This window comes from Schistocerca nitens, chromosome 1 (genome assembly GCF_023898315.1).
Source record: "Schistocerca nitens isolate TAMUIC-IGC-003100 chromosome 1, iqSchNite1.1, whole genome shotgun sequence".
Classification (NCBI taxonomy): Eukaryota; Metazoa; Arthropoda; class Insecta; order Orthoptera; family Acrididae; genus Schistocerca; species Schistocerca nitens.
In genome coordinates, this window is record NC_064614.1 from 1,057,469,754 (window position 1) to 1,057,486,088 (window position 16,335).

Here is a 16,335-nt window from a genome sequence, read left to right on the forward strand (position 1 = left end):
GCAACGCAATCTGACTTTCAGTAATCCCTACAAAATAATGGCCCTGACTAACAATAACCTATACCTTTCATGAATCACTCACCTCACAAAAATCTTCGTTACTCGAACTACTGCAATACAGCGAAGGTCAATACTGCCAGTTAAATAAAAGATTCTAACTACGGAAGGCACTAACTCATGATAGGCATAGTTAGCAAGTGAAAGATTTTGATAGAGAACAAACAATGTTTTTACCTTAATAATGTTCAAAAGTCATCATATATATGTATATCAGTTCATGATATCAGTCTTACAAATTCCCTCTTTCTGACGGACGCACGTCCATATCGTACGCTCTCAAAACTCTGGCATCTCTGTCCCCACATCCACCACTGCTGGCGGCTCACCTCCAACTGCGCAACACTACACAAGCGAATATTCCAACAATGAGTACAACTGGCCGCAGACACAGCACAGTCAGTGATTTTCATACAGAGCGTTACGTGGCGTTACCAACATAAAAACCTAAACAGTCTACTTACACCTTGTCAGATTTGAAATCGTTGAGAGACACGTAATATTGTTACTTGTTAATACTGACAGCTCTTTTATCAACTTAGTAATATATGTCTTATTGTGCAACAGTATAGTTTTAGACTGCATTCGCAAGCTTTTGATAATATTACTACGATTGTTAATGATGACGTTGAAATAATTTGCGAAAGTTTTTGAGAGCCGTACTGAAGCCGAGAGGCAAGGGAGCCGGTCCTCCTGTACATAATGACATATCTCGGATCAGAGTCCTGGTTGGTGTCCTCTTTATTCCTCGCTTTCAACCCATTTCTTAACAAATTTTGCGAACTGTTTCAACGCCAAACTCAAGAAGCGTCATACCATTAAAATCATCTCTATCTAGAGCTCTGGAATGCCAGTAAAGAAAGTAAGAGGCGCTTTGTACAACAAAATCGTGATTGCTTCAGCATCTAGGCTAGTAGAAGTATTAAAAATGTCGCAAAACTAGGCTATCAGCGCACTACCATTTACCATAAATTTCATTTGAAAATATTGTGCCACTCATGAAATGAAAGACGCATCGCGTCTTACGAACTTCACTGTATACACTGCGTCCCACCTAAAACACGTTCGGCCCATTTTTACAGGTGTTTCGGCAGATATTTGCAATTTCTATTTCGCAATGTAAACCTCGAGTCAACCCAAACAAATGCACCTCACCACATATCTCATGCGACGCCCAGTTCCGACGGAAAGCGTCTGCTTTTCTCCTCGTTACAAACAAAATGATTTTTAAAGAGGAATTTTAGATACCCATTCAATAGACCTGTCCCAGATTAGAAATATATTAAGAGGGACACTTGTTTTTACACTTGCCGCCATGATTTTACGACCCACCACCTAATTGCTTAAGGTGGGTCTTTATTGACCACTTAGCCGCTGCGATCGGTATATGGGCGCTGATATGGCTGAACCTCCACAGCAGTTCCCGCATCTGATCGCACCGTTGCCCGTGCCCCGCCACGTGGAGGCGCGTCATAGTTGATTGTGTTTTGTTTTTGTCTCTCTTATTTTGTTTTCTTTTAGTTGGTTATCTTTGTTTATTAAGAGGGCCAGTACAACACGAAAAAATAACCAGTATTCCAGCGGTGACAGCATCGTCATTGCCCACGCTGACAAGTACCATCATGTAGCAACGCTGCTGAGTCACTGCTGGAGTCCTGATGTTTGGCAGTCCCTTTTTGTCATCCTACTACCACGACTTTTTTTCTCACTGAGCATCACTGGGTTCATATAGACCCTAAGTAAGTTACAACGGATATAATGGTATGTATGTTAATGAACTAACATAAAAACAAACACTACAGTTACTCAATGTAACAATAATGATTCTACCTCCATAAACACGACATTTAAGAAACAAATAGAAACTTAGGAAGTGATCATACTGTCCCCAGTGGTACACAGTGAAAAAATCATCAATAAATTTCAATACATTGTAAACATAAAACTGAATAAACATCAACGGATGCAATTAACGCACCGAGAGGAAAACTTACTTTCATAAAAAAGGAAGATATGATCTTCCAATGTGCTTATGGTTCATATTAACCCTAATGGTACCAGGAAGGGTACAATAATGACTGGTGCAAGAAACCCTAACAATACGTACAAAAATAAGTGGGAAATAATATACTCATTGTTGTGGGCTTATCGTATATCAGCTGTTCAACATAACACTCATCATTCTATTTTCAGACATATTACATTCAAGATACAAACAAACAATTTATGTTAGGGTCTTAGAGACACTAGTAATACTCAGTGCAAAAACCGCGAATAAATATTAATTTGTAATAAATGTAAAAATGAACGAAACATCATTGAATACAACTCACTCACAGGGAGAAAGTCATATGTTACCATAACGATGGTTTTAAAAATTAGGGAGATAGATATTTGCAGTGTGCTTATGGGGTCACATTGACCCTAGTGGTAATAGAAGTGATAATACATACAGATAAAAATCTTACTTCACTAATTTGGGGCCGATGTATGGACTGGGCACGCAAAATTCCGCTTTAAATCTCATTTTGTTTGTGACTGGAAACAAACCAAAGTTTTCCGTCGACTCGCGTGAAAGATCTAATGAGCAGCATTTCTCTGGGCTGAGTCCAGCTACGCATTGCAAAAACGAACCTGCAAATATCAGCCAAAACTCCAGAGAAAATGCACGTCATGACTCTTAGCACGCACATCCTCTACACCGAGTGACTATCTGATGTTTACAGAAAATCAGATGACTTGTAGATGATGCTGAAAAGAATCGGAAAGCTATGTATGTTTTTCACAAAGAACCAATATTTACAGGGATATCGCTATTTTTATGTAGCTCATAAATGTCAGCTTGGAAGAACATAAAACTACACTGATCAGGCAGAACATTATCACCACCTACTTAATAGCCTGTATGTCCACCTTTAGCACTGATAACAGCGGCGAAACGTCGTGCCTTGGAATCAATGAGGCCTCGATAACTCGCCGGAGGGAGTTGGCGCCACATCCGCACACACAAGTCATCTAATACAAATTTCTGGGAGGATGGCGATGAGCTCTTACGCCACGTCCAATCACATCCAAAACGCGTTTGACCTGGTTCAGATCTGGTGATTTGGGGGGGGGGGGGGGGTGAGGGGACAGCACATCAATTGGAACTCGCTAGTGTGTTCCACGAACCACTCATCACACTACTGACCTTGTGGATGACACAAAAAAATGGTTCATATTGCTCAGAGCACTACGGGACTTAACTTCTGAGGTCATCAGTCCCCTAGAACTTAGAACTACTTAAACCTAACTAACCTAAGGACATCACACACATCCATGCCCGAGGCAGGATTCGAACTGCGGCCGTAGCGGTCACGCGGTTCCAGACTGTAGCGCCTAGAACCGCACGGCCACACCGTCATTGGCAGGGTTTGATGCCCCGTGTGTACAGACATACTTGTACTCTACCTAACATTGAAGTCTGATGTCAATTCCGCCACAGTTCACTGCCTGTCCTGCTTTAGGAATCTGCCCAGCCTACGATGTCCGACATCTGAAATGAGAGGTGGCCGCCCAACCTCACGACGTCTGAAAGTGATTTCACTTTGGCTTGGCTATGTGTTGAAGACACTCGCCAAATGACTTCTCGAACACCCGACTAGTCGTGCAGTTTCCGAAATGGTCGTGCCGAGCCTCTGGCCCAAAACTATCTGCCCTCAGTCAAACTCAAATGGTTTTCGCACATTCTCCAGTCTACACACTGATACTACGTGAGTCACTCCTCGCCAGCTGATGCTGGACGGGTTGTATCAAAAGTAGGTCCATGATCATAATGTTCTGGCTGATTACTGTAATTCATGCATTAAAGGATAGCATTATAAATACTTTATGGAGTTGCTAATTCCAAACGAAGAACGTTGATCGATAAACGCACGAAAAGTTTCAGCAATGAACGAAGCGAAAGGGCGTCGTAACTCTGGAAACAGCGCACTTCCTCTGGTCTCGGCTAACAGAGAAACGTGGTAAGTGCCTTCTTGTAGCGAATGTGGCACACATTTCCTTGTATCAGCGGCTTATTGTCTACATCGGGGGTATTGTATGGAACTGGGGACCTAGAAACGACGGAGAGACTTTGTCCTTGCCGTAGCCTCGGTGGTACACAGCCCCACAACAGGCTACAGCAGTCCACTCATCCCTCCGCCGCCCCACACCGAACTCAGGGTTATTGTGCGGTTGGGCTCCCAGTGGATTCACCCCCCCTCCCCCCCCCTCCTCCCCCCCCCCCGGGACGTCGTCTCACACCAGACCAGTGTAGCCCCTGCGTTTCTACATCTACCTTTATACTCCGCAAGCCACCTAACGGTGTGTGGCGGAGGGCACTTTACGTGCCACTGTCATTACCTCCCTTTCCTGTTCCAGTCGCGTATGGTTCGCGGGAAAAACGACTGTCTGAAAGCCTCCGTGCGCGCTCTAATCTCTCTAATTTTACATTCGTGATCTCCTCGGGAGGTATAAGTAGGGGGAAGCAATATATTCGATACCTCATCCAGAAACGCACCCTCTCGAAACCTGGCGAGCAAGCTACACCGCGATGCAGAGCGCCTCTCTTGCAGAGTCTGCCACTTGAGTTTATTAAACATCTCCGTAACGCTATCACGGTTACCAAATAACCCTGTGACGAAACGCGCCGCTCTTCTTTGGATCTTCTCTACCTCCTCTGTCAACCCGATCTGGTACGGATCCCACACTGATGAGCAATATTCAAGTATAGGTCGAACGAGTGTTTTGTAAGCCACCTCCTTTGTTGATGGACTACATTTTCTAAGCACTTGCGTGGCACGGTAATGATGGTGGATGCGTACGTGGAGAAAGTGTTTGCTCAGCAATCGCCGACATAGTGTAACTGAGGCGGAATAAGGTGAACCAGCTCGCGTTCGCCGAGGCAGATGGAAAACCGCCTAAAAACCATCCACATACTGGCCGGCACACCGGACCTCGACATGTGCCGGCCGGTGTGGCCGAGCGTTTCTAGGCGCTTAAGTCTGGAACCGCGTGACCACTACGGTCGCAGGTTCGAATCCTGCCTCGGGCATGGATGTGTGTGGTGTCCTTAGGTTAGTTAGGTTTAAGTAGTTCTAAGTTCTATGGGATTGATGACCTCAGCTGTTAAGTCACATAGTGCTCAGAGCCATTTGAACGATTTGGACCTCGACACTAAACCGACGGGAGAATTCGTGCAGGGGACCGGCGTGCCTTCCCGCCTGGAAAGCAGTGCGTTAGACCGCACGGCTAACCGAGCGGGCTACATCGGGGGTAGTCAACTTTTTTTAGCTTACCGCCCACTTTTCTATCTCTCTCAGTTGTAACCGCCCATCTGTTCCACAGAACTGGTGATTTATAAAGTAAGGAAGTAATTTTATTCTATAGAATTAATAAAGGAGAACTACAGAAAGTTAAAGCTTATAATAATAGTTACTTACCAAATACTGTGTCAAAATTTCGGGAAAACATAATGAAAATTTTTTGAAACATCTATTTGGTCCAAATAATGTCTTTGTATGCATCAAAATATCAGTGTCAGAAAGCAGACGCTGAGCAGCAAAGGACCAGATACGGAATGAGCTATGAGTTACCAAGGCCTCGAGCTTTGTCTGTTGAGGTCTTTGCAGAGACAAGCCTACGGTGCAGACAGCAAAGAGGCGAGGTGACCGTATCGTCCCCATCTACAAACTAGAAAGTTGACTTAATGTAGGCCTCCCAGCGCCGGCAGATAAGATAGCTACAAGTGTTACCTCTACAGCAAGTTACCCGCTCTTTTGCCGACGATAATTTTCCGCAATAACGAAACTTGAGGAAAATGACTGCCAGTGAAACGGATGAGTAAGGTAAATATATTTAACCTGAATCACTGTGAGTGTGTTGTAAACGACAGCTGTTATCGAAACGAACGTTCCGCCAAATGATAGTTCGCAGATGGTCGACTATTTGGCGGGATTGTAACACCTTTCCTATCTACCGGTTGAGCAAAAAGAGCAAAAGAACTGTCGTTTTTATAGGGAACGATATTCTGCCACGTGGTAGCCTCGTCACTTTGCTGCCTGGAGCGCAGTTGCGACTTTGCGAAGAAGGGAACAGACAAAGCAAGGGCCCTCGGTAACCGTGGCTAGTTCCGCATTCGATCCTTTGATCTCAAGCGTCAGCTTTGCGTGTTCGTCTCTGCTCTCGTCGACATAAACTGCCCTTAATTCCCGTCACGGTCAGCGCCGCGTTCGGAACTTCGACTGCCAACGTGAGTGTCCACGTGTCCGGCTCTCCAAACAGGCCACTCGCTGCACGGGGAATTTCTCGTGATACCGGCCTCCTGAAGCAACCCCTCTCTTTGTTATGCTTGTGTGTCATCGCCGTTTAAACCAACCTGCGTGTCGAGATTGTCAACATTAAAAACTATGTTTTTCCTCACAATATGACACTTGTAAATTCAGCGACATGCAGGGTGTCCCTCGCAATGTGATACATTATTTAAAAACGTTTTGTGTCTGCCAAAGTACTGAAACAGCCATGTTTCTTTTTAAATAGAACTTCATGACTTGTCCGGTATTTGTGTCCTCCTGAAAATAAGAGTACGATTACGGAATCTACGTTTTTGGAGAATATAAAATGACAATAGCTAATCGCTGAACTGTGACATTTTGAAAAAACCTGATGGAAAATTACAACGGTCAACAGTAAAAATTTTACGACTTGAAAACAGCTATCTCTGATTCATTTCACTAAGGAAAAACGAAAATTACATTTAAAATTTTCAGTTCACTTAAAACTCCTTTTTCTCAGATACAGCTCATTTACTCTAATTACCAATTCAGCAAGTCAGCGCTATTTTGGGATGCAATTAGGAGATCAGGACAAAACCTGGGCCCGCAAGCAATCTTCAACGTATGTGGTGTGAATTTACGTGTATTATTAAAGAAAATGTTGGTTCAATGGCGTTTGCCGTCCCAGTGATTTGGAAAAAGCCTTCAAATTACGTACACGATTGCTATTTCCGCATGACACCACCCCTTGGCATGGAATGTCGGGGGGGGGGGGGGGGGGGGGGAAAGCGGACTGTAGAATACCCCGACATCCCATCAGCCATTTCACCCTGTAGAGTATTCAGCAGTCAGATGCAGACAGTGTCAGGGAGAAATCACCAGGTCCTTCATTTTCAAAGAATGCTGATTTTGTGCCTGTAAATAAACTAACCAGTCAGCCATATCAGTTTAAACACAGACTCGAACCTATCTAAAGAGAAGGCAGAGCTACTGGCTTCAAGGTTTCAGGAACGGAATCTTCCAGAATCTAATGTTGAAGTGTCTTCGTACAGGACTCGGCAAAAATATTCGATATAGTATTTTAGCAAGGAAAATACTCTTTTTGCCTTTTGCACCGTGAGTCGTTTGAGGACAGCATCACATTTGGAATGTAATAAAAAAGCCTGATCATTATTCTTTCTCCTCAGGACCATGTTTAAAAGCTGTACTTTCACACACTTCAGTTTCTATAGACCATACTGTCCGCATTAAAAAAAAATATGAAAATGTGAAGTCACTTCTGAGGTAATTTAAGTATACCGGCCATCAGTGACATATCTATAGAGATTTGTACGACCATTGCAATACTGTTGGGTGTGCAACTGGGCTACTCAAAGTCCTGCTGTTTCCTGTGTCAGCGAGACAGCCGGGCTACGTCATTTCACTACAAGGTAAAGGTTGGCCCCCAAGAGAAAATATCTCTCCCACAGAGAAAAATCCTCTTGTAGAAAGAAGCAAACTTCTTTTGCCATCTGTACACATAGAACTTGGACTTGGATTAATGAAAAACTTTGTAAAGAGAATGGAACAGGGTGGAGAAAATACTCAGTACCCCAGAGGACAATTTCCACAGATCAGTGATGCCACAGTTACAGAAGGTACCTTCAGTGGCCTCCAGATTCGTCGTCTTAAAAGCAAAATCTTTGCTCAAGTTCTCCACTACCATGCGAAAGCAACTTGAGAAGCACTTGTGAATGGCTTCTTCGGAAATGGAAGGACTAACAAAAATTATGATTGTGAGTAACAATGAAAAACGATAATGATTGAAGCAGAAGAAATGAATTAAAATGCGTGCTGCAGCCGGTACTCGAACCAGGGTCTTCTTGCTTGCGAGGCAGAAATGCTAACCTTTTTTTTTTGTTCGTTCGTTATAGTTTATTCTGTTTGTTCTTTTTTTTTTTTAATTGCAGAGGGCAGCTAATCCTCTGACCGAGCACACTGAGGTACCGTGCCGGCTATCATTAAACCACCACAGCACTACGGTTAACATAGGTGCACAAACTACCTAAGCTGAGTGCCCTCCCCAACACAAACTTCAATTCATACCTTCCGCTTATTTTCCCTTACATTGCCACTACTGCCAGGGCTCTCCGGCATTGTAATAGCATCCCGGCGTTGGACGCATTGAGAAAGTCCTGTACCATTGGTGATGTTATAGATATTAATGTGACAATGTAAGGAAAAATAAGCAGAAGACATGAACTGAAGTTTGTGTTGGGGAGGGCACAGCAGTGCTAACCATAGTACTCTGATGGTGTAATGGCTAGCATTTCTAGTCATGGCTGCAGCACACATTTTTATTCATTTTTCCTGCTTCAATCCTTATCGTAGATAAAGAAGAGACTTAAATGTCTCAGGGAAAACGTGACAATGAAAGAGATGAGCTTCTCATTTTGATTCATAAAGATGAAAAGGATGATGGGATGTCAGCTTACTTGTTGTGTTCATCAGAACATCATACGTAAATTACTATAAGAGAAAAGATTCAACTTGAAGTATACAAACTAATAGCAAACTACTGTAGAACCAATAAAAAAAAGGGAGAGTGGCTCTACATACGTCAAAAATAAAGACCCAGTCCATGGACTTTAATGGGCATTGTGTTGAATAGTCTTTTGAATGCTGTGCCGTAATATTGGATCTGGAAAGATGCAAGCTCGTAGTATTGCAATTTACAGACGATGATGAAGACCGGAGAGAAATTTATAAAGTCGATAGTATTACTGGAAAATTTATCTCTTTCTTAAGCATATACTTGCAAAATTTTGAGTCTTCATCTCATAGTAGCTCTTGCTGGATGTATTACAATCTTTGCCTTCCTCTATAGTTTTTTTCCCTCTACAGCTCCCTCTAGTACCATGGAAGTTATTCTCTGATATCTTAACAGATGTCCTATCATCCTGTCTCTTCTCCTTGTCAGTGTTTTCCACATACCCCTTTCCCGTCCGATTATTCGCAGAACCACCTCATCCCTTACTTCATCAGTCAACCTAATTTTCGATGTTCGTCTGTAGCACCACATCTCAAATGCTTCAATTCTCTTATGCTCCGGTTTTTCCACAGTCTTTGTTTCACAACCATACAATGCTGTACGTACATTCTCAGAAATTTCTTCCTCAATTTAAAGCCTATGATTGATACTAGCAGACTTCTCTTGCCCAGGAGTGCCCTTTTCTCCATTGCTAATCTGCTTTTGATGTCCTCCTTGCTCCGTCCGTCAATAATTATTTTGCTGCCTAGGTAGCAGAATTCCGTAACTTCCGCCACGAATTCCTCTCCTGTGCCAACCTCTTCATCTCAGAGTAGCACTTGAAAACCTGCGTCCTCTGTTATTTGCTGGATGTATTCCAATATCTGTCTTCCTCTAGAGTTTTGTCCTCTACAGCTGCCTGTGGCACCATGGAAGTTATTCCCTGATGTCTTAACAGATGTCCTATCATCCTGTCCCTTCTCATCCCTTACCTTATCAGTCCAACTAATTTTCGACATTCGTCAGTAGCACAACATCTCAAATGCTTCGATGCTCTGTTGTTCCGGTTTTCGTTGTTCCGGTTGTTCCGTGTTTCGTTTTCCGTATATATATATATATATATATATATATATATATATATATATATATACTCCTGGAAATTGAAATAAGAACACCGTGAATTCATTGTCCCAGGAAGGGGAAACTTTATTGACACATTCCTGGGGTCGGATACATCACATGATCACACTGACAGAATCACAGGCACATAGACACAGGCAACAGAGCATGCACAATGTCGGCACTAGTATAGTGTATATCCACCTTTCGCAGCAATGCAGGCTGCTATTCTCCCATGGAGACGATCGTTGAGATGCTGGATGTAGTCCTGTGGAACGGCTTGCCATGCCATTTCCACCTGGCGCCTCAGTTGGACCAGCGTTCGTGCTGGACGTGCAGACCGCGTGAGACGACGCTTCACCCAGTCCCAAACATGCTCAATGGGGGACAGATCCGGAGATCTTGCTGGCCAGGGTAGTTGACTTACACCTTCTAGAGCACGTTGGGTGGCACGGGATACATGCGGACGTGCATTGTCCTGTTGGAACAGCAAGTTCCCTTGCCGGTCTAGGAATGGTAGAACGATGGGTTCGATGGCGGTTTGGATGTACCGTGCACTATTCAGTGTCCCCTCGACGATCACCAGTGGTGTACGGCCAGTGTAGGAGATCGCTCCCCACACCATGATGCCGGGTGTTGGCCCTGTGTGCCTCGGTCGTATGCAGTCCTGATTGTGGCGCTCACCTGCACGGCGCCAAACACGCATACGACCATCATTGGCACCAAGGCAGAAGCGACTCTCATCGCTGAAGACGACACGTCTCCATTCGTCCCTCCATTCACGCCTGTCGCGACACCACTGGAGGCGGGCTGCACGATGTTGGCGCGTGAGCGGAAGACGGCCTAACGGTGTGCGGGACCGTAGCCCAGCTTCATGGAGACGGTTGCGAATGGTCCTCGCCGATACCCCAGGAGCAACAGTGTCCCTAATTTGCTGGGAAGTGGCGGTGCGGTCCCCTACGGCACTGCGTAGGATCCTACGGTCTTGGCGTGCATCCGTGCGTCGCTGCGGTCCGGTCCCAGGTCGACGGGCACGTGCACCTTCCGCCGACCACTGGCGACAACATCGATGTACTGTGGAGACCTCACGCCCCACGTGTTGAGCAATTCGACGGTACGTCCACCCGGCCTTCCGCGTGCCCACTATACGCCCTCGCTCAAAGTCCGTCAACTGCACATACGGTTCACGTCCACGTTGTCGCGGCATGCTACTAGTGTTAAAGATTGCGATGGAGCTCCGTATGCCACGGCAAACTGGCTGACACTGACGGCGGCGGTGCACAAATGCTGCGCAGCTAGCGCCATTCGACGGCCAACACCGCGGTTCCTAGTGTGTCCGCTGTGCCGTGCGTGTGATCATTGCTTGTACAGCCCTCTCGCAGTGTCCGGAGCAAGTATGGTGGGTCTGACACACCGGTGTCAATGTGTTCTTTTTTCCATTTCCAGGAGTATATATATATATATATATATATATATATATATATATATATATATATATATATATGGCTATCAGCACACTTACAAACCCTAACAGCATCTTGTCGGATTCCAGCGTACTCTGCAACACAATTTTCGGGAAATCTTTATCGCAACAATACCAGCAATATATGCACAAATATCTGCTACATAACAAGCAAAAGCATCCTGGACAGCACTTGTTGCCACTTCATACGACTGATCATTTTCAGCTACACGTAGAGGAGACCGCTGACGTAAGCCACTATTAGCAATATTAGTGAAGTTCACTGATGTACCGATAAGAATTTTCTAGTCCTATGGAATACAATTCGGAAATTGATGAACAAGCCACCGTTTGTATGCTGCTGTAAATTGCTTTGCTGTAAGAATATTAATTAACCCATCTGTATTCCTAATGCAACTGAAGAACATTTCCAAATGGTCCTGAATAAATTTGTAAGTCAGTAGAAACTTCAGGTTGACCATTTCTATCAAAGAATCGTACAAATCAATTACACTTATTATTGTTACAATAAATCCTGAAAAGCCAGATATCCTATTGGAGTCCTGCATCGTAATCCCGTTAGATTGTTCAAACATTTCATATAATCATCAGCTTCTCTAAGAAGTCTAAACATTTCAGAAAAATTTTCTTGTGTGAAAAGATTTCGACTGTTCAGAATATCATTTGATATTCACATTAGCTCCGTTTCCAGAAAATGTACGATAACAGCCGTCCTTCACCATGTACTCAAGAGCTGTACCCAGACTATTACTGAGAGGTTGTGCGGCAAGCCACATTCTTTTCCTCGTTGTCTGACTTAACGCCTCTGGCCCTAAGTTTACTTGCTTAAAAAAAAAACCTTCATTCTTTTGCACCTCTTGTAAGCGCACAGAAACAAAAAAAAATGGTTCAAATGGCTCTGAGCACTATGGGACTCAACTGCTGTGGTCATAAGTCCCCTAGAACTTAGAACTACTTAAACCTAACTAACCTAAGGACAGCACACAACACCCAGCCATCACGAGGCAGAGAAAATCCCTGACCCCGCCGGGAATCGAACCCGGGAACCCGGGCGTGGGAAGCGAGAACGCTACCGCACGACCACGAGATGCGGGCGCGCACAGAAACAGATCAATCTGATTGGCTTATGCTCAGAATCCAAAATAACTTGCGAAGAAGCTAAATTATTTCTAACTAACTCTAGCGTGAGACATACACGTAATACAATATACTTTTTATTCCCGGTTTCTGAAATACTTCGCTATTTACATCCAGATTAGCATCTAACGTTGTAGCCTTCTCTAAATCAGATGAAGTACCATCAAATCTCAGGAAGACAACTTCCAGACCTACTTCAACAATGGAATACAGTACTATGTTAATGAAGCTGGCCGTCTCTGAAGCTCTCAAACTATTAATTAGAAAATAAGCAGAGTGAATTTCCCAAAGTAGATTAATACAAATTTGCTTGAAGACCCATGTTTCTTTTACTACTGAAAGCTGATCATTGACTATACCTGTTCCATAATCAACATACTGATTTAACTTCTGTCCACCCCATTCAGCATTTTGCCTAATTGCAGTTTCGTGCACTACCACTGCACAATACTCTTTTCTCACCCTTATTTGCTGCTTCGTCAACTTTTGCTTTCAGAGCAGTTAGAATTCCAGAGGTAAGACCTGCTGAACCATCAACAGCATCGCACCAATTCCTCAATGACACCTCACGGGGTAAAGGAAAGTCAGAAGTCTCTCTTACCTACCTGTCTATGAGCTTTACTTGAGTAGAATTGAAGTGCAAACAATGTAAGTTCAACTGTATACTGCCGCTTCTTTAGATCTCATAAAGATCTATTCATCAATTGCTTTGAAAATCCTGGAAGAGATGTCTGGAACATAAACATGAATTTTTGAAATTCCTGTGTTCAATGATGTGTAAAATAAAGAGAAGGCAACCACTCATCTATAGCTGGCTGATGAGTGGCGCATAGAAATACACAGCGGAAAACCGTATTTACACCTCCTTTAAAGCTCTTTCTCTTACACACACACACACACACACTTCGACTATAGAAAGAGCAAGAGTCCAAAAGATAGTATAAATATTGATATCTGTTACGTATGTCTGTGCTCGTCACATCAGTCAGCTATAGGTGACTTATCTTCCCTTTATTTTAAGTAAACATGACATTTTCATACGCTTGTTTATTACAAAATGAAAGAATGCAGTGTAATAATATTCTTTTATTGTTACCTCTAAAGCTTGATACACTTCATCTGAAAGATTGGTCTTTTCTTGTAGCTGTGCAAGTAAAGAATATAAAGGAGATACTTTTTTCTTACACCTTATGCTTGAAGATGTCAGATGACCGATCTTGCACTTTTGTGAGTTCAGCTGATTTCTATCAGTAATTTTGCAACGCTGCCTTTTCTTTTTACATAAACTATAAGCAGGGTAATCTGCGTTTTGAGATTTATTTGCGCTGTTTTGTGAGAAAGATTTTGTAAAATTAATAAAAGAGAGTATTTCCTTGAAGTTCAGTGAACTGACCTGCAGCAGCGACACGTGGCGTGCCAGGCTGCAAGCATGTCACTCGTCGGTGCATGACAGTGCACGTCATGTCTTTAAGTGTCAACATGCCTGATGTAATAGGACCCATGGCACAGGAAATATTTTGAGGTTTTGTGACCACGCTTGTATGACTGACTTGTGTGTGTGTGTGTGTGTGTGTGTGTGTGTGTGTGTGTGTGTGGAAATGCTGTCATGTTCTCTCATATCGATTTCTGATTCTATATTTTATGTAATACTTGTGTGTGTGTGTGTGTGTGTGTGTGTGTGGAAATGCTGTCATGTTCTCTCACATCGATTTCTGATTCTATATTTTATGTAATTTGGAGACATTGTACTTCAAGCTGCCTTTAGGTCTGTAGATGATCACACTTGACCAAAATTAATCACCTAGTTAATAAGTGACCCAGTGATCCATGACTGGATTTATAAAAAAACAATATGAGACTTTTTTGCTTTGGTGGGAGAGTTCATGTTCTGTGCTGAGAAATCTTCGAGTAACCTGTAACAACGGCAATGGTTATAAAGATAAAAGTAAAATTTAGTGATCTACTAATACTTTGGAAATTGCGCTTATACATTACCATACTATGAGATCTCTTCTTGCTTTTGATGTCGAGGAGACGTATCACTTTCATTAACTCTTCCCAGGTTTCATCCAGATTTTTTGAACTTTCTCGTAACTTTTATGAAAGTCCTGATGACAATTCAGGTTAAATTCACTATGTCTGTATGTTAAAAAATTCGATAGTAGTATCATAAGTACCTACCCCCATGAACCATGGACCTTGCCGTTCGTGGGGAGGCTTGCGTGCCTCAGCGATACAGGTGGCCGTACCGTAGGTGGCCAGACAAACGTGTGGTTCCTGAAGAGGGGCAGCAGCCTTTTCAGTAGTTTCAGGGGCAACACTCTGGATGACTGACTGATCTGGCCTTGCAACACTAACCAAAACGGCCTTGCTGTGCTGGTACTGCGAACGGCTGAAAGCAAGGGGAAATTACAGCCGTAATTTTTCCCGAGGGCATGCAGCTTTACTGTATGGTTAAATGATGATGGCGTCCTCTTGGGTAAAATATTCCGGAGGTAAAATAGTCCCCCATTCGGATCTCCGGGCGGGGACTACTCAAGAGGACGTCGTTATCAGGAGAAAGAATACTGGCATTCTACGGATCGGAGCGTGGAATGTCAGATCCCTTAATCGGGCAGGTATGTTAGAAAATTTAAAAAGTGAAATGGATAGATTGAAGTTAGATATAGTGGAAATTAGTGAAGTTCGGTGGCAAGAGGAACAAGACTTTTGTTCAGGTAAATACAGAGTCATAAATACAAAAACAAATAGGGGTAATGCAGGAGTAGGTTTAGTAATGAATAAAAACATAGGAGTGCGGGTAAGCTACTACCAACGGCATAGTGAACGCATTATTGTGCCTAAGATAGACACGAAGCCCATGTCTACTACAGTAGCACAAGTTTATATGCCAACTAGCTCTGCAGATGATGAAGAAATTGATGAAATGTATGATAAAAGAAATTATTCAGGTAGTGAAGGGAGACGAAAATTTAATAGTCAAGGGTGACTGGAATTCGAGAGTAGGAAAATGGAGAGAAGGAAACATAGTAGGTGAATATGGATTGGGGGAGAGAAATGAAGAGAACGCCGCCTGGTAGAATTTTGCACAGAGCATAACTTAATCATAGCTAACACTTGGTTCAAGAATCATAAAAGAAGGTTGTATACAAGGAAGAATCCTGGAGATACTAGAAGGTATCAGATAGATTATATAATGGTAAGACAGAGATTTAGGAAGCAGGTTTTAAATTGTAAGACATTTCCAGGGGCAGATGTGGACTCTGACCACAATCTATTGGTTATGACCTGTAGATTAAAACTGAAGAAACTGCAAAAAGGTGGGAATTTAAGGAGATGGGACCTGGATAAATTGAATGAACCAGAGGTTGTACAGAGTTTCAGGGAGAGCACAAGGGAACAATTGACAGGAATGGTGGAAAGAAATACAGTAGAAGAAGAATGGGTAGCTCTGAGGGATGAAGTAGTGAAGACAGCAGAGGATCAAGTAGGTAAAAAGACGATGGCTAGCATAAATCCTTGGGTAACGGAAGAAATATTGAATTTAATTGATGAAAGGAGAAAATATAAAAACGCAGTAAATGAAGCAGGCAAAAGGGAATACAAACGTCTCAAAAATGAGGCAAGAATGCAGAAGTGCTGCCGGCCGCTGTGGCCGAGCGCTTCTAGGCGCTACAGTCTGGAACTGCTCGACTGCTACGGTCGCAGGTTCGAATCCTGCCTCGGGCATGGATGTG